The following is a 12,933-nucleotide window of genomic DNA, read 5'->3' on the forward strand; positions in this document are numbered from 1 at the left end:
CGAATGCTCTAAAACGCCATTTGATGTCATGCTCCTTCGAAGATAGGATTCTTGTGGTTTTAATTAGCGTCAACCTTCGTTTATCTTCCTAAGAAATTTGTGACGAGACTGAGAGGAAGCGCCCCAAAATAAAACGTAGTGACACCTACAGAAGGCCCACAGCCTGGTATGTGGCACATATTCAATTCACTCATTATTCATTTATTCATTCACTAAGTTCTTCCCATTTAAGCACTAGGTGGAAGATGAAAAATTCAGAGCCAGTGAGGAAAGTAAGCTTTCATGATAAACCTCCGCTGTTCTCTGAACCCTTCCCCTACTTGCTCTTTTTTTTTTAAGAACTTTTATTGAGATACAACTGACGCAATAAACTGCATATACCTTTTCTTGCTCTTGATGTTTAAAGTTGGGATTTCGAGAACACATTGCATACAGCACCTCTGAAATGTAAAAGAAAGTAGTTGGTATCAGGAAGAGTAGAAAAGGGGTTTCCGCGACCGGGTAGCGTGGCCGAGCGGTCTAAGGCGCTGGATTAAGGCTCCAGTCTCTTCGGGGGCGTGGGTTCGAATCCCACCGCTGCCAAGGAGTGTTCGTTTTTGCAGGCTGCAGAACCGCGGAGGTCTAAAATGCGCCAAATATCAGCAGTACTAGTCTAGCGCTCGTTTGGGGCTGAGATGAGTGACAGTGTGTGAGAGTAAAGTGTAGGTGTAACCCCAAAAGAGGAGGCTGTCGCATGCGACAGGAGATGGATAAAAGAGTGGAAAAAATAGGGAGTAGTGTTTTGTTTGTCATTATTTTATTTTATTTACATTTTTTCCTCATAAATGGAAACTCACAGAGGCTTCTCGGGCACTCTATAAGCGAACTTCAAGAGTTAACTCCTTTGGAAAGGGCGCAGAGTGCGGGCCGTTGGGTCTGCACTGTTGCTAGAGTACAGCAGTGACTTTAGAGTCAGCTCCTCCGGTCCTCGGCTCCCCAGTGGTCTGTTTGCTCTGGGACGTTTCTGCCTCCCCACTCCCAAGCCGGGTTTCTGGTCTCCTGATGGAGCTCCTACCCTTCCCTCTGCATCCTTCTCTACCAGGAAGTGAGAAGGACAGAGAGGGTCTGAGTGAGACTGTCTGGAGATGTGACTCAGCAAAAAGGTGCTGCCCTGGGGAGGAAAGAGGTATTTAAATTCTTGCAGACTTGGATCAAGGATCTTCAACAACTAATTTGGAAAATTAGCTCACTGCCCCTACAGCTTGCTCTCAAAGATCCGGAATATGTTTTAACCCATAATTTGAACTCCTATTAGACATTTTCACCTCTTGAACTGTAAGTGCAGTGTACTTTGGATCTTTGCCCATATTTCGGGGGTCCCAGAGAGTGGATGGGTGGAATTTGATGTCCACTGAAACCCAGGTGGGCTCAAACTGTTGCCCCTTTCTCAGTGTGTCTTTGGCGAGATCACCTTTAGCAGAAGAGAGTACCTTTAGGCAAAGGAGAGAGCACCTTCAGAAGGTGGTGAAGGAATGAAGATGGCCCGTGTCTATAAAAGAATCACCAAGAGAAGTTTCAAGTTCTCGGCTGAATTCTCCATCTAGGAGTCTGCATATGATTGTCCCTCTTTTGCTTAGACAAACTCACTTAGCAAAATCACAATCTTTATTTAACGTAAGCATTCAGCACCTGCACTCACCTAACTGAACTAGGATGAAGAGAAACCCAATGATGCTGAAATGGTCTTGACACCAAGCAGGGCCCTGTCGGGCTCCTGGGCACAAAGCCTTTCTGTGTCCCCTATTTCTTTGATGATAGGAAACAGCCTTCATTCAGCCTCCATGACCTTCCCTGAGTTCCAGTGGGCAGATTCAAGCAGTTGTTAATGAGCGAAAGGAGGAGCTGTGCAAGACCTGGGAGAAACAGTCAAGAAACAGTCAAGGCTTTGGGGTAATACACACAACAATACACACAGCAATATCTCTGAGCTATTTTACGGAAGTTTAAACCCCCTCCAAGTGGGAGAAGTTAATGATTAACGAGGGTATGCTACCCACAAGCATGCAGACCCCAGACCAGTTGGACTTGAAGGTTGATGATGCTGACTCCTCCTTACTTCATCACCAACCCATCAGAAGAATGGAAGACTCTTACTGCCTTGATCCTTATCACTTACCCCTGACCACGAGCCCCAATTATAAGCCTCTCCCTACTCCCCAAGGCGGGGGGTTGCACAGTTCTTGAGGTGCTAGCCTACTGTGTTCCCCCTTTGCCTGGCAACGGAATAAAGCTATTCCTTTCTACTCCTCCAAAGCTCTGTCTCTGTATTTCTATTTGGTATCGGTGAAGAGAGGCCAGGTTTTTCTCGGCAACAGCCTCAATTTAAATTCATGACAATAATCTCAAGTGTGTCAGCATAACAGTCTTACTGTTTTTCTCAATCCCTTCACTGTCCCATTCTTCTTTTTTTTTTTTTTGGTGCCATTCTTAAAGACTACTCTTTCATCCCTTCTCTTGTATCTTCAAAATAGCAATACCTCAGCATACATCCTCACTCTCAGCTTTCTATTTCACTAAGAAAACAGAAACATCTCTGGAGAACATCTACAAGGTACCCATCTACAGGCATCTGAGTACTTTTATTCCTCCCATTACTGTGGATAACCTATCCAAGATTCTAGCTAAGACCATCCCCTCTAACTGTGCACTAGATGCCACCCTTTATTGCTTACCCAAGAACATTCTTTTCAGCAATTGTATACACATACATGAATATACATGGACAAAATCAATTTATTAATTTTTCAATTAATACTGTTTCTGTTTGGAGGCAGTTTTCTGTAAAAGAAAATTGAGCACAGTGTAAAAAAAGTTTCATATACATGCTTTCACTGCTGCTCTTCCACTATTTTCCCTTCTAATGACAAATAGAATTGGTATAATACAATCAGTGAGTCAATTGTACCATTTTATTAATTAAATCCAGGGATACATAAGTCTCATCCTAGCAAAATTTCTTTGATTGCCATTAAAGATTTCTTCAAACCTGGAGAGTAAAAAAGACTTACAACAAAAGCCCAAGAGAATCTGAGCATACATAATTAAAACACATCCAGGATAACTATCCTAAACTTTTGGAAATCTCTATTTCCTCACTGGCTTCTCTCAGCCTGCCCTTCAGATAATATCTAGTGCCCTATACACTGCTCTCTTTGCACCCAGAAAGTGTTAGCTCCACCTGAAAGAGCAATGGCTACTGAAACTCAGTGAATCAGGACCAAATACACTCCAAATTCTGACATAGAAATATAGAAATAGAACTATAGAGAGACGAGGAGAAAAATAACAGAGAGACAAAAAGCAAGAGAAAGAGACATGGAAACAGTGAAAAAAAAATTTCAGAGAAAAATCAGACTAAAAACTCAAAAAACAAACAAACAAACAAACAAGAAACAGAGCCGGACATCCTGAGAGGTAGAAAGAAAATGAGAAACAGACACAGATATACAAGAAAGGGAAAAGTTTGAGCGAAAAACAGACTTAGGAATCAGAAATACACCTGGTAGCAGGAAGGGGGTGAGGAAAAGAAAGCAAGCTAAAGGAAGGGAACTGAAGGGTGCAGGCAGCGGAAGATGGTTGCTGGAGAAACAGCTACTGACAAAAACTTGTGCTCTGTGGGCAGAAAAGGGGATCCAAGTACGTAGACAGGCCGATGGGTACCTATGGACGTAGATTCCCCCTCCCCCTCCCGCCCCCGCCCTGCTTAGCCCGACATCCTTTCTCCATCACTTCCCAGGAAGCCTCACTGCAAGGAAAAGTAAGACTAGGTCTAGGTGGGCACCATGGCCCCTGCCTGGAGAGAGTGGCGAGGTGAGGGAGGTACAGAACCTGGGGCTGGAGTTGGGGTGGGATAGGTGGAATGGGGGCCGGCACTTAGAGGCTGTGCTCCTCAAGGGGTCTTCGGTGACCCGGCAGGCTGCATTTTGCTGCTCTCCATTCCTCCGCAAGCCAGCCCCCAACCAACCCACGCATCCGTTTGGCAGAGGCCCCCTTTCCCCTCACCCTCTTACCGGCTTTCTCGCCTGGGTTGGCCATCATCCCGCCACTCTATGTAGAAAGGAACGGGGGGAGGGGAAATGAGTCAACAGGTGACTGCCCAGGCCCAGGCATTCTAAAAATCGCCCCCCAGGATGGCTGACAAGCACAGAACCAGCATATGCACCATTCCTTGCCTCGGTTGCTTCCAACCAAGCAAAGAAGTATTGCACCCGGGACATTTCAGTGCGCCAGTCTCTATTGTTTCTGCAAAAAGGAAGGATCCAGTACCAGCCAACACGCACCCTTCGGTAGCTCAGCTGGTAGAGCGGAGGACTGTAGGCCTCGCACATGTGGACATCCTTAGGTCGCTGGTTCGATTCCGGCTCGAAGGAAGTGCTTTTGCCCCATCATGATGGCCACCGACGCCGCCTCGCCCTCTGCCCTGCGACAGGACCAAGCCCCTCCGGAGCCATTGTCCCTTCTAAAATCCAGGGACACGTGCCCTTCATCCAAAAGCAGCCTTAGCAAGCTGCCCTAGCCAGATAGCCCTATCAACCTCCCAAGTCCTTTAAACTTTCATTCACGCACTTCCTGGGGAGAGAAGCGCTTGCTCTGCCACCACTAATTTGCTCAACGCGGACAGATCCCTGACAACACGCGGCCCATGGTTGGGAGGTGGACTCTGGTGACTTGGACCCACCAGGATGAGCCCCGGCATAGCCAGCTCCTCCTGCCTGAGGCCTCACAGTGGGTAGCAGGGGACCACCTCGGACATAGCCCTCATCCTCACAGTGCAGACCTGCGGGTCTCCCGATCAGGGTGGCGACACAGGCATTGGAGGGCAGGTGACTTGGATGTGACTTGCCGCAGCTCTGTGCGACCTGAGCTAGGTGGGTGAGTGATCGGTGTCAGGGTGGCGGGCACGCACCAGATAGGATCTGAAACTTTTGTCAAAGACTCAGAGGGAGGGCAAGAGGTCCAACCCGGACAGCGGTGTGCTCTGCCTCTTCCCTTCGTTTTCCGTGACTGTCCAGGAAGCCGACACAATCTTGAGCTACTTCCGGGAGCAGCCGCCTCTGCCAAAGGAATCCGGGTGTGTGGGCAGAGGACGGGAGCCAAGTCCCCAGACTGGCAGCACTGGGCCAGGCGGCTGGGTACCTGTGGGCGTGGTCTCCCTGCCTAGCCTGACATCCTCTCTCCATCACTTCCCAGGAAGCCTCACTACACCGAATAGTGAGCCCAGCTAATGGTGGGCAACAGGGTTGGGTCAAGGTTAAGTGGCAGGGGTGTGGACGCCCCAGCACAAGGGAGAGGGTATGTGATTGGGTGGAGCTGAGGGCAATGCTCAGAAACTCCTCGAGGGCCCTTCAGCGACCCTGCCTGCGTGGTGGTGCATTCTTCTCCTCTGCTTTCATTCGCAAGCCCGCCCCCCACCAACCCACTCATGCTTTTGGATTTCACCAACGTCCCCCCGCCCCGCCCCACGGGCTTTCTGGCCACCGAGGTCTGTGGTCCTTGTCTCTCCCTGTAGAAAGAACCCAGGGGAGAGAAACTGAATCAACAGGTGGCGGCCCGGGCCCAGGCATTCTGAAACTCACCTTCCAGGGATGCGTGGCCACCAAGGATCTCCGGCGTGTGCACAGCTCCCTGCCAAGGGGCTTCCAACCAACCCAGGGCGTATTGCACCCAGGGTCTTCTAGAACCTCCGCCTCTGTCATTTCCACAAAAAGGAAGGACCCAGCAACAGCACCTGTGCACCCTTCGGTAGCTCAGCTGGTAGAGCGGAGGACTGTAGGTCTGACAAGTGGGTATCCTTAGGTCGCTGGTTCGATTCCGGCTCGAAAGAAGTGCGTATGATGTTTTTGCCCCATCATGAAGGCCGCCACCACCCCCTGGCGCCCAGCCGGCAAATTAGCCAATTGGCTCTTGCAGCAGGTCAGCATCTAAACTCTCCCAGGGCAGAGCCAGGAAAGCCGTTCCGAAGGCACCCTCACCTGTCGCCAAGGACCACACCTGCTTCTTCTTGAAGTCAGTGGACCCATGCGCTTCAGCACCAAACGGCCCACCGTCCCCCCCACCCCCCACCTCCTATTGCTCCTGTCTTAGCCAGCAGCCCCAACTAGCCAGCCCTGACTCTCTTCCCCCACCCCAATCCGTTTACACTTTTATTCACCCACAGCTCTGGCTGTTGCTGCTCTGCCTAGCACAGCGCAGTCTCTGTCTGATACCATAGCTTTTCTAATCATGGACAGATCCCTGTCAAACAGGTTGCCCCAGAGGAGCCGCTTAAGGCAAGCCCTGTCTATCTGCAACCATACAGGCTGCTAGGCAGGCCACGGATAACCCTGGTATGCGTCTTGAAACTTTTCATGTCATTTTATGTATGTCTGTTTTCCTCAATTTTTTTTCTGTTGGTATTTTTTATTTTATCTGTGAACTTTAACTTTTAAAAACCTGCTATGTAGTAAACTCCCATGGTTGCCTTCTTAGCATGCTATTTGTAGGCATTTGCCTTTTGAGAATGTATTTGCTAATCTGCACTGCTCTTTAAATGACATTTAAGCCGAAATAGGCAGCTGTTTTTGTCCCTGTAGTTTAATAGATAGTTATTACGCCCAGCGTCTTATTTAGGTGCTCTGTCAGTCTCATCTCTGAATTTTTTTCTACAAAGAACCCTCAGGCTTATTTGTCTTGTTAATATTTCCTGGTGCACATGTGGATTTTTGGCTACTTTATGAGCAATGATATCTCCTAGTCTGCTTGTATCATTTAGCACAGACAGGTGATCTAAATGAAGACTCTATTGCTCTATATCCACAAAGTGACCCCAGCCTTGAATGTCACCATATGCAGAAATTAACATAGACCAATGATGGAATTGGGCCTTTCTTGGACATCCTGTAATGCTACCCCTTACACCATTATGTTTAGGTTTTTTCCTATTTACTAAGAATGTGTTCTTAGAATTATGAATGGAGGTACTAAGAGGATGCAGAGAACTAGCAAGTCCTGCATCCTCTTAGTTTATGAACCCAGGTCATGTTGATGCAATAGAGTTGCTGCTCTTTAGGATTGGTATTCAGGTATGTTTTGTTTACAAACCATTTAATAAGCATGTAATCTGTCCTGTGTATTGTGCTTGTGTCAGAGATATAGAGGTTAAAATATGTCTTGCCCTAAAATATTTCTGACTGTAGGTTACCCAGAGATGGAAGCAGACATAAAGCAATGTGCTGAAAACTACAATTGAGGTAGACAGAGTATTCCATGTAAATCTAAAACTAATGTCAATCTTAGGAAGTTTTAATGCAGGCTGGGAAAGTAGAAAATATGAGAGGTCTCATAGTCGACGCAACGCACTGTAGTCAGCTCGTTTTAGAAAAGGAGTAGTAGATCTGTGATCAGGTAAGCAGAGTGGATACAAACAGTTAGAAAAGAAACAGAAACCTGAAGAGTGTTGATTTTTTGTGTAACTATATATGGTATCACTAGAGCATACAGAGAAGTCCAGGACTAGTAGGAAATGAGGATACAAATAATTGTGCATGGAATTTTAACTTATTTCATCATATCCCTGATTTCCACTTGCTGCTCACCTCAGAAACAAGGGAATGATTTCTCAACATCCCTTGTGAGTCTTCTTGGAGAAGACACCATGGTTTTATCACGTGACGTTTATTATTTTACCAGAATCACCAGCAGAAGAAAGTTTCATAATGTCCTTGTACTTACACAATCACCTCCATTGCATCCATTCCCACTCCTACTCTCATTTTCTCTGCACATACATTTTGCAGCTGCCTGGCTTGGGTCAGCTGACAGAGAAGGCAGAGACATTGCTGATGCCAGGAGAGAAAAATCTTATGTTGTATGCAGGGTTTGCTTCCTTTTCTGATTTGGCAGGAATGGGGAATTGGGAAATTTCCATTCAAGATCTCTTAAAATTGTCTTCTCTTTTTATCAAACCTCAACATCTCATCTACTTACCACCTAGGTAGCCTTTCTCAGCAAGTTCTGCCTCTATGATGCCTGGATCAATACAACTGTCTATGCAGGCCATAACCAGTGATAATAAAATAGTTCTACATAGGTTATAAATAAAAACATTTACCTTTCAATAGTGAGATTAATTAGAAACCAAAGATTTTGTCTCTCTCTTCCACCTCTACACTCATGCTAATACAAGTAATCGAGAAGTATGTGGTCCAAGAATGGGTAAAATGACATTTGTGTGTAAAATCCATAAGCAAGAAACATAGAACCTGGCTTCAAATGGAACAATTTTTCAATCAGTAGTGGGTAAGGGAGTGTAGACAAATGTCAATGTCTTCTCAAGATGGAGGATGAGAAGTGTAATCCTTTCATGTCCACCTTTTGCCTGCTAGTCCCATATTGTATATAGACTGAAATATCTTGGGGCATTTTGTGGCAAAGTCCCTTTATTTACATATCAGAGCCTGCTCAAACCAAAAATCATTGAGCACATTGTAGAGAAATAAAACTCTCTAAGAGAGGGGAGGTTGGGGTCCTAGAGGCTGGTAGCCATAAGATATAACAAAGATGACAGCTTCCCTAGGATCAGTAGGCACCCCCTTTATTTTTACAAGGCAGGGGAACAGCATTTGAGAAGCCACACCTAGGAGGAAAGCCTAAAAAACAAGCAGTATCTTACTAGGCAAGTTCCTTGTTTTCCTAGGTGCTTTTTCCACTGTTGCAATCGCATTGTCTCTCACTGTATGCCAGGTAAGAGGGCAAGAATCCAAGTTACAAAGAGGGCAAATGAGCTCCTGCCTCAAAGTCCTGTAGCATGACCAGTTCTCAATGGGAGGTCAACAACTGCCCTGGAAGATAAGAAGTGTTGCTCATTTTACTGGTGGCTTTTTCTTCCTATCACCTTAGTAGTTTAATAAAAATATTAGAGGCTCAGAAAGGATCACATTTGAGGTAATGAGCTTAATCAGTTCAATGCCCCCCATTCCCACCTTCAGCCAAACTCTTTGACTCAGTCAAAATGTGTCATGTTTCCTGGGTGTATGAACACTGGATAGTAACAAGATGCTCCTTCTGCTTTGATTTCTCTGCCTCCTCTTTTATCAAATTCCTTCTCATTCTCTCTTACTCATTTCAGGATCATCTTTTATCATAATCTCTTCTTAGCTCCTCAAGTCTCAATTTTGTCTCCACCTCTTTGTCTCCTTGGTAATCCTTAATTACTTTCACCTTTCCACCTATCATGCTATACTGATGTTACACTTTAATATCATCTTCTGGATTGAGCTCCTTGAAATCTGGGGAAATCTCATATTTATTTTGGTATCATCAGCACCTTGCTTTTCACAGTACCTTGCACAGCATAGACATCTAGCACATGTTAAATTATTTACTAGCCTGAAGCATTTCAGCATGAGCTCCAGAAAGTTGAGGGCTCTGATAAATAATGACACTCTGGAGTAATAACTAAAGACCTGATTTATTGCAAGATAAAAAAAGGTCCACAATTCCTTCTAAGATAACAATCAGAGATAACAGATTCCATGCAAAGAGTCCAGGGTTTTCTGTGATGAAAAGCAAATAAGGAAGCTTCTGGGAATCACATGGTAAGATATTCAAACTAATCATTATCACTGAGGAAACCTGAAAGTTGAAACAATATTTGAAAACATCTGCTTCCTGATATTGGAGAGAGAACAAAGATGACAAGAGTTACTCTGCCAAAATGTAAGAGAGGTAAAATCCAGAGTGATAATAACTAGAAAATCCACACATATATGAAAATAACTTATTTTAGGAAAAAGCCAGTATGAATTTTATAACAAAAACAGCCAAACATATTAAGAGAAAGAATTATTATAGGGCAGTCTCATTCATGAACATGGCTATAAAAATTCTAAACAGAACATTAGCAAATCAAATAAACCATATATAAAAATAAACATATCTGACAAAATTGGCGCTATTGGATAAAAGTAGGATGGATTTAATATTAGAAAAATCAGTGTACTTCACCATACTAACAGACCAAAGGAAAAAATACTATTTTAATAGTTGAAGAAAATTCATTTAATAAACTTCAGTATCTCTCATGATAATATTATTAATAAACCAGGAATAGAAAGCAATTTGTCTGATAAAGTGCATTTACCAACAAAAGTCTCATTGCATGTTGTATTAACCATGCGTTTAATGGTGAAATGGTGCTAGATTTCTGTCTGAGACTAAAACAAGATTAGAATGCTCTTGGTGACTGTGTCGGCCTCATGTTGAAGACCCTGGATGTCTAAGCCATTGCTGCAGCCCACAAGACTGTAATATGAGTGACAAACAAACCTTCACTATGGAAAGCCAAAAAAAAAAAAGAAAAAGAAAAAAGAAATCCACAACTATATTACTAGAGATAATAGGTGATTTTAATACATTTGCAGTATCAAAGGTCAATATTCAAAGATTAGTTACATTTCTATATGCCATCAACTAGGATAATTAGAATATTAAATTTTCAAAAGGTTCCCTTTATAATAGTACCAAACAATGAAATACTTAGAAACATATCTCTCTCTTTTTTTTTTTTTGGCTGTGTTGGATCTTCATTGCTGCTGTGTGGGCTTTCTCTAGTTGTGGTGGGTGGGGGTTACTCTTCATTGCAGTGCACAGGCTTCTCATTGTGGTGGCTTCTCTTGTTGTGGACCTTGGGCTCTATGCATGTGGGCTTTAGTAGTTGTGGCATGTGGGCTCAATAGCTGTGGCTCACAGGCTCTAGAGCACAGGCTCTGTAGTTGTGGCACACGGGCTTAGTTGCTCTGGGGCATGTGGGATCTTCCTGGACCAGGGCTCGAACCTGCATTGATTCCCTGCATTGGCAGCTGGATTCCTAACCACTGTGCAAGCAGGGAAGCCCAAAACGTATCTTTTAAAATGTGCAAAATCTCAAGGCACAAAGTACAAAATATTATTGGAGAATTAAAGAAAAGTTACATAAATAGGAAGACAGTCCATTTTTATGGACTAAAAATTCAATATTATAAAAATATCAAATCTCCTCAAAATAATCTATGATCTGAAAAATCTTATCAAAATTCCATAATTTGGCAGGGCAACTTAATAAAACAATTTTTTTTAATAAAACAATTTTAAAGCATATAAGGGCATGCAAAGTGTCAAAATACCTAATAGACTCTTGGAAAGGACAAGGAGAGAGGACTAAACTGTATCGGGTACCAAGACTCTATAAAAACCCAACAATTTAGTTAGAATGGTAATGATATAGGACAGGCAAATATACCAATGAAACAGTGCAGTCTGGAAATAGACCCAAACTTGGCCACTGATTTGTGACAAAGATTACACTGCAAGGGATATAACTGTCTTTTCGATAAATAATGATGGATCATTTAACTACTACAATGGGGAGAAAGGAATCTTGATTCAAAGCACATATTGCATACAAAACTGAATTATAAATCTAATTGTGAAATGTAAAACAGTAAAACATCTTTAAAAAAACATAAGAGGATATCGTGATGACCTTGAGTTAGGCAAATACTTCTTATACAAGACACAAAGAAACATATGTAGGAGGGATAAAATTGATAAACTTGGCTACATTAAAATCAAGATCTTCTCATTTAAAAAATTCCATTAAGTGAATAAAGAGGCCTGCCATAGCGTGGGAGAAGGTACTTAGATATCCAACAACAGATTTACATCCCAAATACATAAAGAATGCCTACAAATTAATAAAAACAATTGACAACCATCTCAAATGTTTTTTCTATCATCAGCTTTTAAAGAAATGTCATTCCTGCTACTTCAAGCAATTTTTTTGCTTGTTTTTGTTTTTCTAATTTTATTGGAGTATAGTTGATTTACAATGTTGTGTTACTTTCAGGTGTTCAACAAAGTGATTCAGTTATACATATACGTGTATTCATTCTTTTTCAGATTCTTTACCCATATAGGTTGTTAAAGAATATTGAGTAGAGTTCCCTGTGTTGTACAGTAGGTTTTTGTTGGTTATCTATTTTATATATAGTAGTGTGTTACTTCAACTACTTTTTGAGGAGCTTTTATTCCATCTAGAAAAATGGGTTCTCCAAAAACTGTGCAAATAATATATTTACATTCCAAAGGTTTAAAATTTAAGAAAAACTCAAGCCTTAAAAAACCCTGTAGTCTTTATGTGAAATATTTAGATTCTTTAGGAAAATAACTTTTAATATCTGAAGAAAAGGATATTAAAATCAATTATCTTTAAACATAGATGAATGCTCATATAAAAAATGTTTTTCTTTATCATCTACTTAAGAGAAACACAAACTATTTCACTACCTTTAACAAACTCTCAAACTACTGGTGTCTAAAAACTTGAAATTACAGGAACCACATTTCCTAACTATCATGGGGCCAAACACGTTCAGATTTCATGACTTAAAGAACTACCATATAGCTCTCAATAGCTCGAAAAGCCAGTAACACATAAGCATATGTGTGCAGATAGGTAGTGCTGGCTGCAGGCAGAATCAAAGGCAAATACTATCAGAAGGAGAGCAACCCAATTTAGGTCTTTAGTATTTCCACAGATAAAGATAAGTGAAAAAAAGAACTCTTACTCAAAAAGCACCAACACACAGGAATAAAGCCAGCAGGGAAAAAAATCTTAAACTCAGTAGGCCCTCAGATACTGGAGTTTTCAGCTGAACAGCACAAAATCACTAAATACAAAATGTTCAAAGAAATAAAAGGTGGGGGTCATGTAAATAAATAAGCAGTATGAAACTATAAAAATGATCAGGCAGATCTGTAAAAGAAGAAAATACCTACAGCCTTTAAAATGAAAAATATAACTATTAAAATAAAACTCTCAATAAATGATTTAACTAGTGAATTACAAACACCAAGAGAGAATTAGTAAATGTAAAC

At 42.5% G+C, this 12,933-nt stretch overlaps 3 non-coding genes across 3 annotated transcripts; all 3 read left to right on the plus strand.

Annotated features, from left to right (window-relative positions):
* The first annotated feature begins 500 nt into the window (after window positions 1-500).
* Window positions 501-582, plus strand: TRNAL-AAG (transfer RNA leucine (anticodon AAG)). The gene has a single exon. It is a non-coding gene; the product is annotated as a tRNA-Leu (tRNA).
* Window positions 583-4,319: 3,737 nt separating this feature from the next.
* Window positions 4,320-4,409, plus strand: TRNAY-GUA (transfer RNA tyrosine (anticodon GUA)). Its single transcript is given in 2 exon segments — window positions 4,320-4,356; window positions 4,374-4,409. It is a non-coding gene; the product is annotated as a tRNA-Tyr (tRNA).
* A 1,366-nt stretch (window positions 4,410-5,775) lies between these two features.
* Window positions 5,776-5,863, plus strand: TRNAY-GUA (transfer RNA tyrosine (anticodon GUA)). Its single transcript is given in 2 exon segments — window positions 5,776-5,812; window positions 5,828-5,863. It is a non-coding gene; the product is annotated as a tRNA-Tyr (tRNA).
* The last annotated feature ends 7,070 nt before the right edge of the window (window positions 5,864-12,933 follow it).

The sequence above is a fragment of the Hippopotamus amphibius genome, chromosome 2 (assembly GCF_030028045.1).
Source record: "Hippopotamus amphibius kiboko isolate mHipAmp2 chromosome 2, mHipAmp2.hap2, whole genome shotgun sequence".
NCBI lineage: Eukaryota > Metazoa > Chordata > Mammalia > Artiodactyla > Hippopotamidae > Hippopotamus > Hippopotamus amphibius.